Raw genomic sequence first — 11,448 nt, forward strand, 5'->3', positions numbered from 1 at the left:
CTGCAGTGGGAGGCAGGATGTCTCCTCTGCTAAAACCGAAAGCAAACTTACAGACAGTCCTGTTCCTTCGTGTTCGATATCACAGCAGAGGAGACCCCTTGCCCCCCACTGCAGCTGAAGCATTTCAGGTCTATGAATTAACCCCCTCCTGGGAGAGATAGCTCTTCCCAGAAAGGTGACAAAGTTTGCAGGGATGTTTTAAGGCAAGGGCAAGGTAGGCTCTGGCCCAGGGCCCCAGCTTTTTAAAGCGGGTGGGGGGGGGAGGGGGTGCTGAAAGAGTCTTGCCCTCATGACCTTGACATTTTTTTTAAACACAATGTTGTAAATAGCATTTTTCTATCATTCATTTTTAATGTGTAAGAGTCTATTACAGACATTTTGCAGCCAAAAGTTGTTTATGCGTCATGTAACATCTATATAAAAAGTTATTTTAGATCAATACAGGACCTCGCATTTGAGAAATGGGAGGATGTGACAGACATTATTTGCAGTAATATTAGTGAAGTGCTGTTGTGTTACATACTGAAAACACACATCACTATCCCTGAATATCATATGTACACACATTTAGTATTTGACCAAAGAAGGCGTGAAAGAGCTGAGACTGAATCATAAAATCAAAGCTGGTCCGAACAGGGGCCCCCAAAATACATTTGGCCCAGGGCCCTCAAAATCCTTATAACATCCCTGAAAGTTTCATTTAAAATTACACAGGCAGGCGCGCAAAATGCCAACCAGTCATGTGGTATTTAAACAGCATGCAAATTGCTTGTCTTGACACTAAATATGGTTATAAATAAAGTAGTATGTATTCATTTGTAATGTGACTTTTCTGTTTTTGTTCACTTTTATTATCAGTTATGGATCATTCAGGCAGCTCTAGAAAACAATTAAAAGTTCTTTCTATTTATATTTGCTGTTCAAAGTATGCACGGACAAGTGCTGAAAATACGGCTTTAGGTGACTGCTTATTTTTATACCATCTGTGACATTAAAATAATGAGCTGGCTACCCTAATCATAAGACTGGAAGTTTGTTGAGGGATCAGCACACTATTTCTTTCCTCCACCCTGATCCCTGGTTACTGCCATAATAGCATTGGTTTAAGACATTTGAAACCCTACGCTGCGGTCAATAACATGCTGAGTTACTTCAAGTGTCTGGGATTGCACCTTGCATTCAGACAACTCGCTCCTCATTCTTGCCCTTCACTTTCACCCTCACCCTGCACTCACACTGATCCGATACACTCTCACCATTCACCCACTTACCCTCCACTCACACTGATCACCATGCACTCACACCATTCACCCGCTCACCCTGCACTCACACTGATCACCATGCACTCACACCATTCACCCACTTACCCTCCACTCACAGTGATCACTCTGCACTCACAGCAATCACAATGCGCTCACACTGATCACAATGCGCTCACACTGATCACAATGCACTCACACTGATCACCATGCACTCACACTGATCACCATGCACTCACACTGATCACCATGCACTCACACCATTAACCCATTTACCCTCCACTCACAGTGATCACTCTGCACTCACAATGCACTTGCGCTGTTCACCCTGTACCTCACCCTGCAGTCACACGAGCCAACGACTCAACCTGCACTCGTGACACTTCACTCAACTGTCCCCCTCACTGTTTCTCACTCAAATAAGCCCACCACTAACCATACATTCATTCGTCCCACTCTGCACCAACATGCGCACCCAAATTCATATGGTCACCTCACTCACCCCTGTACACAAGTATGGGCATGTCCTGCCCCATCAAGGTTTTCATCCTAAATTACAAAAGGAGACATCTAAATGCACTGCAATCCAGCCTTCCAGGGGCTCCTTGATAGAGAGAGTTCTGTTTTTGCCTTGATGGCCTGGAATAATTCCTAAACAGATTCTTGCAAATACCGTTTTGTTTAATCTCTTTTTAATGTGATTGATGTGAGGGAGTCTATTACTATTTGCAGAGAAATGTGTTTGGTTCATGCAACAACCATTAAAAAGTTAACCATAAAAAAGTTAGCTCCAAGCGAGTACTCACATATGAGAAATTGGAGGATAGCAAAGATATTATTCACTGTAAAATTAGTGGGCTGCTGCTTTGTTACAACAGTGAAAACACATTACTATCTCGGAATATTAGATGTAAACGCTTTTAGAATTTCGACTACAGTGCCTGTGCACCGTTAGTAGCCTGGCTAAATAGGGTATGGCAGAGCTGAAAGTAAATCATTTAAACTCAAAGCTGTACTGAACAGGGGCCCCAAAAATAGTTTTGGCCCAGGGCACCCAAAATTACTAACATGTCCATGCCATCACAAAGTCTGTCAGACAACATTACCCTGAATTAAAATAGACAACATCATTAATTTATTATTAATTCTATTTTTTTTAAACATAAGCCTGACGTGTCCTAAACTCCCACTGCTTATTATACCGTACTACTTAGGAATTCTCAATTAGGTGTTTGTTCGACGCCCTCTCTGTGGACTTTCAACTGTCTTCGGATCCATAACTGGTTGGTGGGCAATTATCCCATTATAATGCTGCCTAAAATGTTTGTTAATGATTTCTAGAGAAGAATTGTTTCTCGTGTATGAGCTCTGAGCTAGGGAGTGCTCGAAAAATCTAACACTGTCTCCCTTACAGTCCCTGTCTTGGCTGAAAATGTCTGCAGAATATTCAGCTTTGGGAGAAACTTCTATCAAAACTCTCTTGCCTTTCAGCTCGTCCTATTTATGTGAGATTGGGTTCTCAGCACTTGCGGTGTTAAATACTAAGTACCGTTCAAGATTGGATGTGGAGCACAATCTGAGGATGGCAGTAGCAAAAATCCATCCACAGATTGATCGTCTCTGAAAAACAGGCACACCTTGTCACATTTATGTTGAGGGTGTTAATATCAATCTATGTCATGTGTAAAACAAAGCATCCTAGTAAAAACAATCTACGCACATTTTATCTTGAAATGTGGTGTTTTGAGCTGTGTAATAAGCCTCTGTCATTTCACCACACCCACTCACAAACCTGCAGTTTACTAAAAACTCTAATTGTATTGAACATTATTTGCTGGATATGCCCGGAATATGCGCGTGGCGGTTGATTCCAGAAATTTCTTTCAGGTGGTGGGGGGCGGGCAACATCTAAAAATTCAGCTGGGGGGGCTCAAAGTACAAACGTTTGAAGACCTCTGCTCTAGGATATATTCATTGGGCAACAAAGTATTGTCTGCAATTGACATACATACAACAGGACATGTCCAATTTACAACATGGACAGCCACAACTTTGGTCAATCGTCTTGTTAAACTGGACACTTCAAACCTTACGTTCAAGCCACATGCTGTGGTGTTATATTAACACATCTAATCTGTTTGAGAGACAGATATCAATGGCACGTAGAGATGCAAAGTATACCATGTTCCACATTGAAAAAGTAGAACAATTATTTTTCACCGTTGCTGATACGCTTTCTACGGATTGGATAATCCATCGATACATCACCTTACCAGTCACTACATTCCAATTCCAATATTGTCTACAACATAATCAGGTAGGCAGATATGAAGTGTTAGAGGAAGGATTTGAGATAGAATACTGAGAATAGCATTTCAAGTAGGTGAAGGAATGGGAACATTGAAGTTTTTGTTAGCGGTTCCGACTGTGAGAATGGTTTAAGCGGGTCATTGATTTGTAAGGACATTTCCCTTCACTGAGCTTGTAATGCATCAGTTGCAAACTTGTCCTGTTAGCTGAAGGGTTCTCTGGCCGTTTTGATTAGTTCGGTTTTCAAGCTGCTCTCTAATAGGAGTTATTTGATGCTGAACGATCGAGGCTGTTGTGGAATGGAACCATGCATTGCTTATCTTGTAACAGTTAATTCCATAGTCACTTGTTGCACACAAGTATTGTTTCCACCAGCCCGCAAAGTTAGGGAGGCAACGCTAGGACAGGCCAAAGGGATGTTCTTTGAACTGTAAATATTGCTCCTGTTCTGCAAATCTGAGATACTGTTGCCCTTCTTCCTTTATTGGGACATGAAAATGTGCATCTTGCAATTCCAGGGTTTCCAGAAAGTCCTATTTTGTCAATATTGGGATCACCAACGTTATGGTTAGGATTCTGAAAGATGTCCCGCGAACACATTTGTTGAGCTATTTCAAATCTTACACTAGTTTGGGCTTTTGCCTAGCTTTGTTACTAAGAAAATAATCAAATACACTGTACACCCTTTTTACCAATCTGGCACTGGAGCTATGGCACTTTTCTGTAACAGAGTCTGTACCCCCAACAGCATTACTTGACTCTGAGAAGGGTCCTTTGGAATCGGAGTAAAATTAAAGTAATGTTCCAGAGTATGACTTGAGAACTGTATTGAATAGCCATCTCCAATGACTTCCAAAACCAAATGATCTGATGCAACTGGGACCCACTCTGTGTGGAAATCATTTAGTTAGGCTTCTACTGACCCCCCTACTCTATCCACCCGCTAAATAGTGTGGATTTATTGATTTGCTGGCTATCAGGTTGTGGTTTGGATTTGTTGACTACCACAGCCCCCCAACCTTAAGCCTTGCCCACTGTTTCATCCAGATGCATATCAAACCTATTCCCAAAAATGGAAAGTGGTAGCTGTTCCACTTTCCAAAGCTTAAGCTTCCTACCAGCGATTGATGCCCCCCAATGAAGATGCCACTGCCCTTCAAGAAACAAAACCTTTTTCCAACAGAAACTCGTCTAATAGTTCCATCTTCCCCAGAACTTCAAAAGGGTCTTTATGCTCTTGCAAACAGTCATGTAATACCTTTAACATCGCCTGTGAGGCATATACAGAGCAGGCAGCAAAAGCAAAATGGGGTGCTGAATATCCTCTTTGAAAGGCACTCTCTTTGTCTTTGTCTACAGTATTTGGAAGAGAAGACTCCTCTAATGCTAAAACGGAGTGGATGCCATACTGGCCTTTAACAGGGTTTAAGTGATGACCCAGACCAAGGATGCCTAATATAAGAATGTTCATTCTTGCATCAACATATAAGGCATTGGGTTAGCTTATTTTTCAATGAGGATTGTGTAGCCTGGTTGTCTTTCAGTCTGGCTACAGGAAGGGTCTTGGTCTATCGGTGTCTTCCCTTCTCTTCTCTTTTCTTCTCTACTTGTCTTCCAGGAATTCCCTCAGGGAAAACATACTTCGGGAGAGACTTTAGATATGAGGCAGCTTCAAGCATTAGCAATCCGCCACCACACCAAAATGGTATTAGATATGTGGAAAAAGGGGAATGGGGGTTGGGTCCGTGACCCTGGAGTGCCTAGATACAATATTGTGGTGACGAAAACAGGAGGATGGAAGGTGTTCTCTTCCTACTCTCATGCATACAAACTACTGTGCTCTATGATGGTCTGGACTCTTTGTGCTTCCCTTATTTTCCCAGTGCAGTGCTCTCTTACTAGGCCCCGGTAGGTAGAAAAACTCCTTCTATCCCACAACACTTTGACATTTGTCCAGTCCTTACTACCCCACAAGATAGCCCCACGTTAGTGCCCAATAAATCACGTGGTGAAAACCCCCTTTCGGTACTCGCCTGAGGCTGTGACTCTGTCCTTGAGTCACGGCGGTCTCATCCAAATCGCCTTATTCGGGGGTCTGTTGTGTAGCGCCTGCCTCCCCTGATAGTTGTAGCTTGTCCCGCCGGTGGTTCGGATCTTTCTCACGTTCCGTGTTCTCCTGGAGCTTTGGCAGTCTCCCCGATTCACGCTGTTTGTCTCCTCCTCTTCTGGCCTCTCGTTCTCGACTACCAAACTCCCGCTGTTCTCCTCTTCGAATCTCTGCTGCTCAGTATCCTCCTCATCCCGTGCTGCTTCCTCATCAGCTTCCTGGTTGTGCAAACTCTCTGCTGGGTTGGTAGGCATATAAGCGTATCTGGAGGCTTCCAGGGGTGTAGTGCTGTGTCCCCGGGGTCCCAGTCAGGGTAGTGTCTGGGCATCTCATTGGGCGAACGATCACAGTACATCCCAACCAGACATGGACGATTGGGCCATGAGGAAATAGGAGAGCGAAATAAGACGTCTGCATTGCCCTGATGACTCCTGGAAGGTGATGGGCCTGAAAAAAAAGTGTTGAACCATCTAGGCACCCTTGCCTTAGTGTCTTTATTGCAGGCCAATCATAATAAGGAGTTTGGTCAGTTAACAAATTAAAGAATATTTCCAACAAATAATACTGTAGGGCTTCAATAGCCCACTTGGTCTTGAGGCACTTCTTTTCAATGGTGGGGTAGTGTGCCTCGTGAGGCAACAACTTGAGGCTGATGTAGACCACTGTGTGCAGTTGATCCGACAGATCCGGTTGGGACAACACTGACCCTAGACCTTGATCCAAGGTGTCCATTTGCTGTACAAACTGCTTTGCAAAATCCGAACATAACAACACTGGATGGTTACATAAGGCATTCTTCAACCAGTCAAAATTGTTCTGATGAGACAGAAACAACCCTGTGATCTTATTTGGATGTTTTTTTTTGTAACAGATCCATCAAGGGGAGTCCATCTCTGAAAATCTAGGTATTAATTGACAATAGTATACTGCAAGTCCTAGGAAGGACCTGACTGCTTTTTTGTCTACTGGTCTGGGTAGATCCTTTATCACCTGCACCTTGTCAACCTGGGGGATGATTTTCTCTTCCTGTATATGGTAACCTAGATACTTCACAGAGTTGGTGGCGAAGTTACACTTATCTGGAATCCCTGTGAGACCAGCGCGTCGGAGGGTAGTGAGCACTGCCTCTAGGTGTTCCAAGTGCTGATTCCAGTATAGACTATAGATGACCATGTTATCCAGGTACGTGTCTGCGTACCCCGATGGGGCCATAGCAAGACATCCTTCAGTATCTGAAAGGTCGCAGGTGTTCCAGGCAAGCCAAAGGGTAGTACCCTAAACTGATACAGGCCTGACGGTGTGGAAAATGCTTTTTTCTCCCTGGCATTTTGAGTCAACTGTATCTGCCAGTATCCTTTTGTCAAGTCCAGGGTGGTGAGGCAGGTGGCAGACCCTAGTCTCTCAAAAAGCTTGTCCACCCTTGGCAAGGGATATGTACCGAATTTAGAGAGATTGTTGAGTTGACAGAAATCTGTGCAGAAATATATGGTGCCATTGGGATTTGGTACTAGCACTACTGGGAAGCACCAATGGCTACTAGATGGCTCCATTATCCCCCCTATTAGCATGCTGGCTACCTCTTCTTCAACAGTCTGCTTCCTAGCCACAGGAATCCTGTACAGCCATAGGAAGACCACCCGGCTCTTCTCCATGTGTATGTCATACTGTATCACAGTGGTTTTCCCGGGGTTGTGAGAGGAGACTTCTTGGTTCCGCTCCACTAAACTCAAGATTAGTTTTTTCTGCACGGGACTCAGATGGGTTCATACTCATGCCTTTTCTGTGTTAAAGGGTTTTTTTCTCAGGAGGGAAGGAGATGTTCAGGGGTTGTGTATCCGTCACTAAGAGATTCGGGTGAGGGGTACTTCCTCAACCATAATCCTCTACCCATATTTTGAGAAGATTAATGTGGTATTTCTTTCCTTTTGCTGGAGTGGGGAACTGCTAGTTGGTAGGTCACCGGATAACTTGTTCTTTGACTGTAAAAGGGACCTGTCATTTGACTAGGAGTTTATTATTCGAGTATGGTAGGAGGATCAACACTTTTTCACCCAAACTGAATTCACTCAATTACTGTGGTTGTCATACCCTGATCTCTGTCTCTCCTGTGCTTTCTCCATGTTCTGTCTGACCTCTTCCCAAAGTATGTGTATCTTTTCTTTTAGAGCCTGTTCATATTCGAGTAGACCTAGCCCTTCGTCCTCTTCTACTTCACATTGCTGCACTGCCATGTCTAGCAGGATCCTAGGATGTCTGCAAAACACTAGCTCGAAAGGACCGTAAGCCGTGGAGGATTGGGCGTGTGTGCGTATTGCATATGGTATCTGATAGAGACTTCTAGCTGCAGATTCCTCACCTTTGAATTCCCCAGGCGTCAGGCTGGATCTGGAAACCTTTGCTGTGCAATACCCCTTGCGTGCGGCTTCAGGTGGCTCCATTTGGCTCATCATGATGGCATCGGTTATGATGTCACCGTGCCTATATAGGCACCATGCAGGCGCACAGACGTCAGTTATTTTCTTTCCGCGCCAGTTAAGCGCCGATCAGGGAAGAGCTACCCTTCTGCCGCTTTTTGGAAGGTTTTTTTCTCAACTTTTGTCAAATTTGGAGAATCTTTTCCACTTCGTGTGTGAGGGACGTCTTAGGAAGATAGGTGTCAAGCCATACGGTGATTGCCACTGCATGATGTTGGTTGCCGATCCCCACCTCGTCTGTCTCTGGTGTTTTAGGAGTGCGTCAACAACTCGAAGTCGTGCTCGGACTGCCAGGCCATGCCTCCAATGGCCTTGCAGGAGCGAGCGATGAAGTTCCTCGCAGCCCGGCAGTCTACACCGACTGGGGAACTCCGCGGAGGCCTCGGTCCCTATCAAAGAAGAGGAAGTCCCGGGACTTAAGTCCTCTTTATCCCACTCAAGGTCCTCGGGACACTCAGGGAAGAGGCATAAGAAGAAGAGGAAGTACAAGCGTATTTCACCTTCACCTCGGCTGGTGTCCGTCGTCGAGAGAGGTAAGGAGCACCGTCGCTCTAGGCACGGTTCCGCAGAGCCAGAGTCAACTTCGTGCCTCCCACCCTTTCCAGGAGCCGGTGTGACTCCCACTCAAATAAAATCATTTTACGAGGCCATGCACTGCGTATTTGAGCATAACAACCCCGCTGGTGAACCTTCGGGTCCTGCAGAGTCAGAAGGGGCCTTTTGGGTTCTGCACCATCGGCTGAGGCCATGGCACTGGTGGCGTCTCAAGGATCTGATCCAGGTCGACTCTGGTCGTTCCATCATGACCTTCCCCAGCGTGGGACCTGAAGTCAGTGCCTACAGCACCGCTGGTGCCCATTGGCAGCGCCAGGCCCATTCTCATCCCTGATGACACGGAGCCGGAACAACGTCGCTTGACACCGATTCCTATTGAACTCAAAGGTTCTCTGTTGTTGCCTGAGCACTTTAAGGATGTGCTAGGTTCAAGGGAGGAAGGGGAGGGGTCTATAAACCCTCTGGAGCACCAGGATGTCTCTGAGGAGAACTTGGACTGGTATGGGGAACTTGAGGAGGCCAGTGGACTGGACACCTCCCCAGATATTGGCATACTCTCTCCACCAAAAGTGTGAGGACATGGCGCTTTGACTTTCCACCGTTTTTACAACCCCACGAGATAGCCTCACATTAGTGCTCAATAAACCACATGGTAAAACTCCTCTTCAGTACTTCCCAGAGCATATTTGCACATGTGTAAAATGTGTTGTATATTGTGCATGTGCAAATCGCTTTGTGTACACTTTGTGCACACTTGCAACAAATTGGTTTCTTGGTTGGGGGTGACTACCCATCTTAAGTAATAAACACAATCCTTGTCAGAGTGAACCACTAAAGTCACTAAATTAACCTGAGCTCAACCCGAGCAGACAGGCTTAATTTAGATGGAAGTTGCAAAGTGTTTATCGTGTACCAAAACAGTAATAAGGTCAATAAAATAAACAGCACAATAAAATTCCCAGACAAATTTAGAAAATATTTTAATAAATAAAATGACATCAAATGGCCAAAACTCTAATAAGAGTAACCTGTGATATGAATTTTTGAAGTTTACATTAAAAATGGCACCAACAAGCTTTACAGAGCTGGTGTAAGAGTGACCCAGATGGAAGCGCTGGAGACACCCTCTTTTCCACTGAACTGCTGTGAATGAACACTGGTGAGAGGGGTGAGATCAAGGTAAGGATGAACCATGGCAGTGAGGTGGTGAAGGAAGGGAGCTGCAACCCATAATACATGCTCAGAGGTGCGACATAGACATGCATTTGGAGATAGGACACTGCAGCGGAAGGGTGGCTGTGGAGATGGCTCGAAGGTGGGGTACACACGTGACGCTGCGAGTATACACCGGGGCAGGTGCAGACCAGCGACACTCCACGCCCACCACATAGACAGTGTGAGTGACACCGGAGCTGGGGGAGATTGCTTTGACTGCACAATGGTATCTCCCCATCACTCGAGGGAGGCCCCCCCCAGGTGGAGGGGCTGGTGGCCAAGGGACAGATGTATCTGGTGGGGTGATGATGGAACACCCTTGGCAACACACACAGCGACCATACAAGGACACCAAAACATTCTTGGAGACTCAAATAGCAGCGATGGTGAATAAAGTAGGACCTCTGAGGGATGACCACAGGAAACTGACTGCCCAGGTAAATGAATTGGAAGACCAACTGAGCATAACCTTGCCACCAGTGAAAGACCTTACTAGGAAGGGTGCTGACATGGAGAAGGATATGAAACAATTGGCAGGTAGATTGGAGGATGCTGAGGGCAGGTCCTGCCGCCACAATGTTAAAATTGTAGGAGTACTGGAGAAATCAGAGGGACTGAACATCAAACATTTTGTGGAGGAATGGTTGGATAATACTATCCTACAGGGTGAACCCTCCTGATTCTTCTCTGTGGAGCAGGCACTCAGAATTCCGTCCGATCCACTGCAGCTGGGGGTGAAACCACGTCCAATCATAGACTGATGAACTTTAGGAATAGGGATGTCATCCTCCAAGCAGCAAGGAAACTTGGGCTCTGGTCTGTAGATGGACACAAAGTACCTTTGTATCCGGAATATATAAACTTAGTCCAGCAACAACAAGGACCATTTATACCTGCCAAAAAAGTGCTACTGTGATTGGAACTCAGATAATTCCCTGCCCGGCAAAGCTGAGAGTGGAACACAAATGGAATGTTCAATTCCTTTTAACCCCACAGGACGCCTGGTCATGGCTTGAAAACCAAGGCCTCTGGTCAGGCCCACCGCTTCGAGGGGAAGAGATGGAGGATGGCAACCAGCGCCGTCAAAGCGAAGGAGTAATAAACAGTGCTTCCACCCCCACTAAGGAACAAATGAAGGCAACGCAGGATCAAACAGTCAAGAAGCTGCAACAATGCATTGATGTTCTCAGCAACAATAGGTACAGATCCCTCGCCTCAGAGGGAGAGGGCAGTGGTTCGAAGCAAATAGAAACAGAACACGAGAAAGAGGATGCTGCTGTTAACACCCATGACTTCGGAACATTCATGGTCATTAGGGCCCTGATCGAAGGCAAGGTCTGGTAAGAATGGAATTGGCTTCGGGGCACGGGGTCTCTGGGTGAGGCCAGGACTTTGCTTATTGAATAGAGACTACCTAAGGTGAGACCAGGACGTATAAGACTGCCTCATACAAGAGGACAGCAGCCACTTCCTAGCGACAATTACATATGTTTGTTCATTAATGTTTTTAGTTTGGGATTTATACGTA

The sequence above is a fragment of the Triturus cristatus genome, chromosome 8, assembly GCF_964204655.1.
Source record: "Triturus cristatus chromosome 8, aTriCri1.1, whole genome shotgun sequence".
Lineage (NCBI taxonomy): Eukaryota > Metazoa > Chordata > Amphibia > Caudata > Salamandridae > Triturus > Triturus cristatus.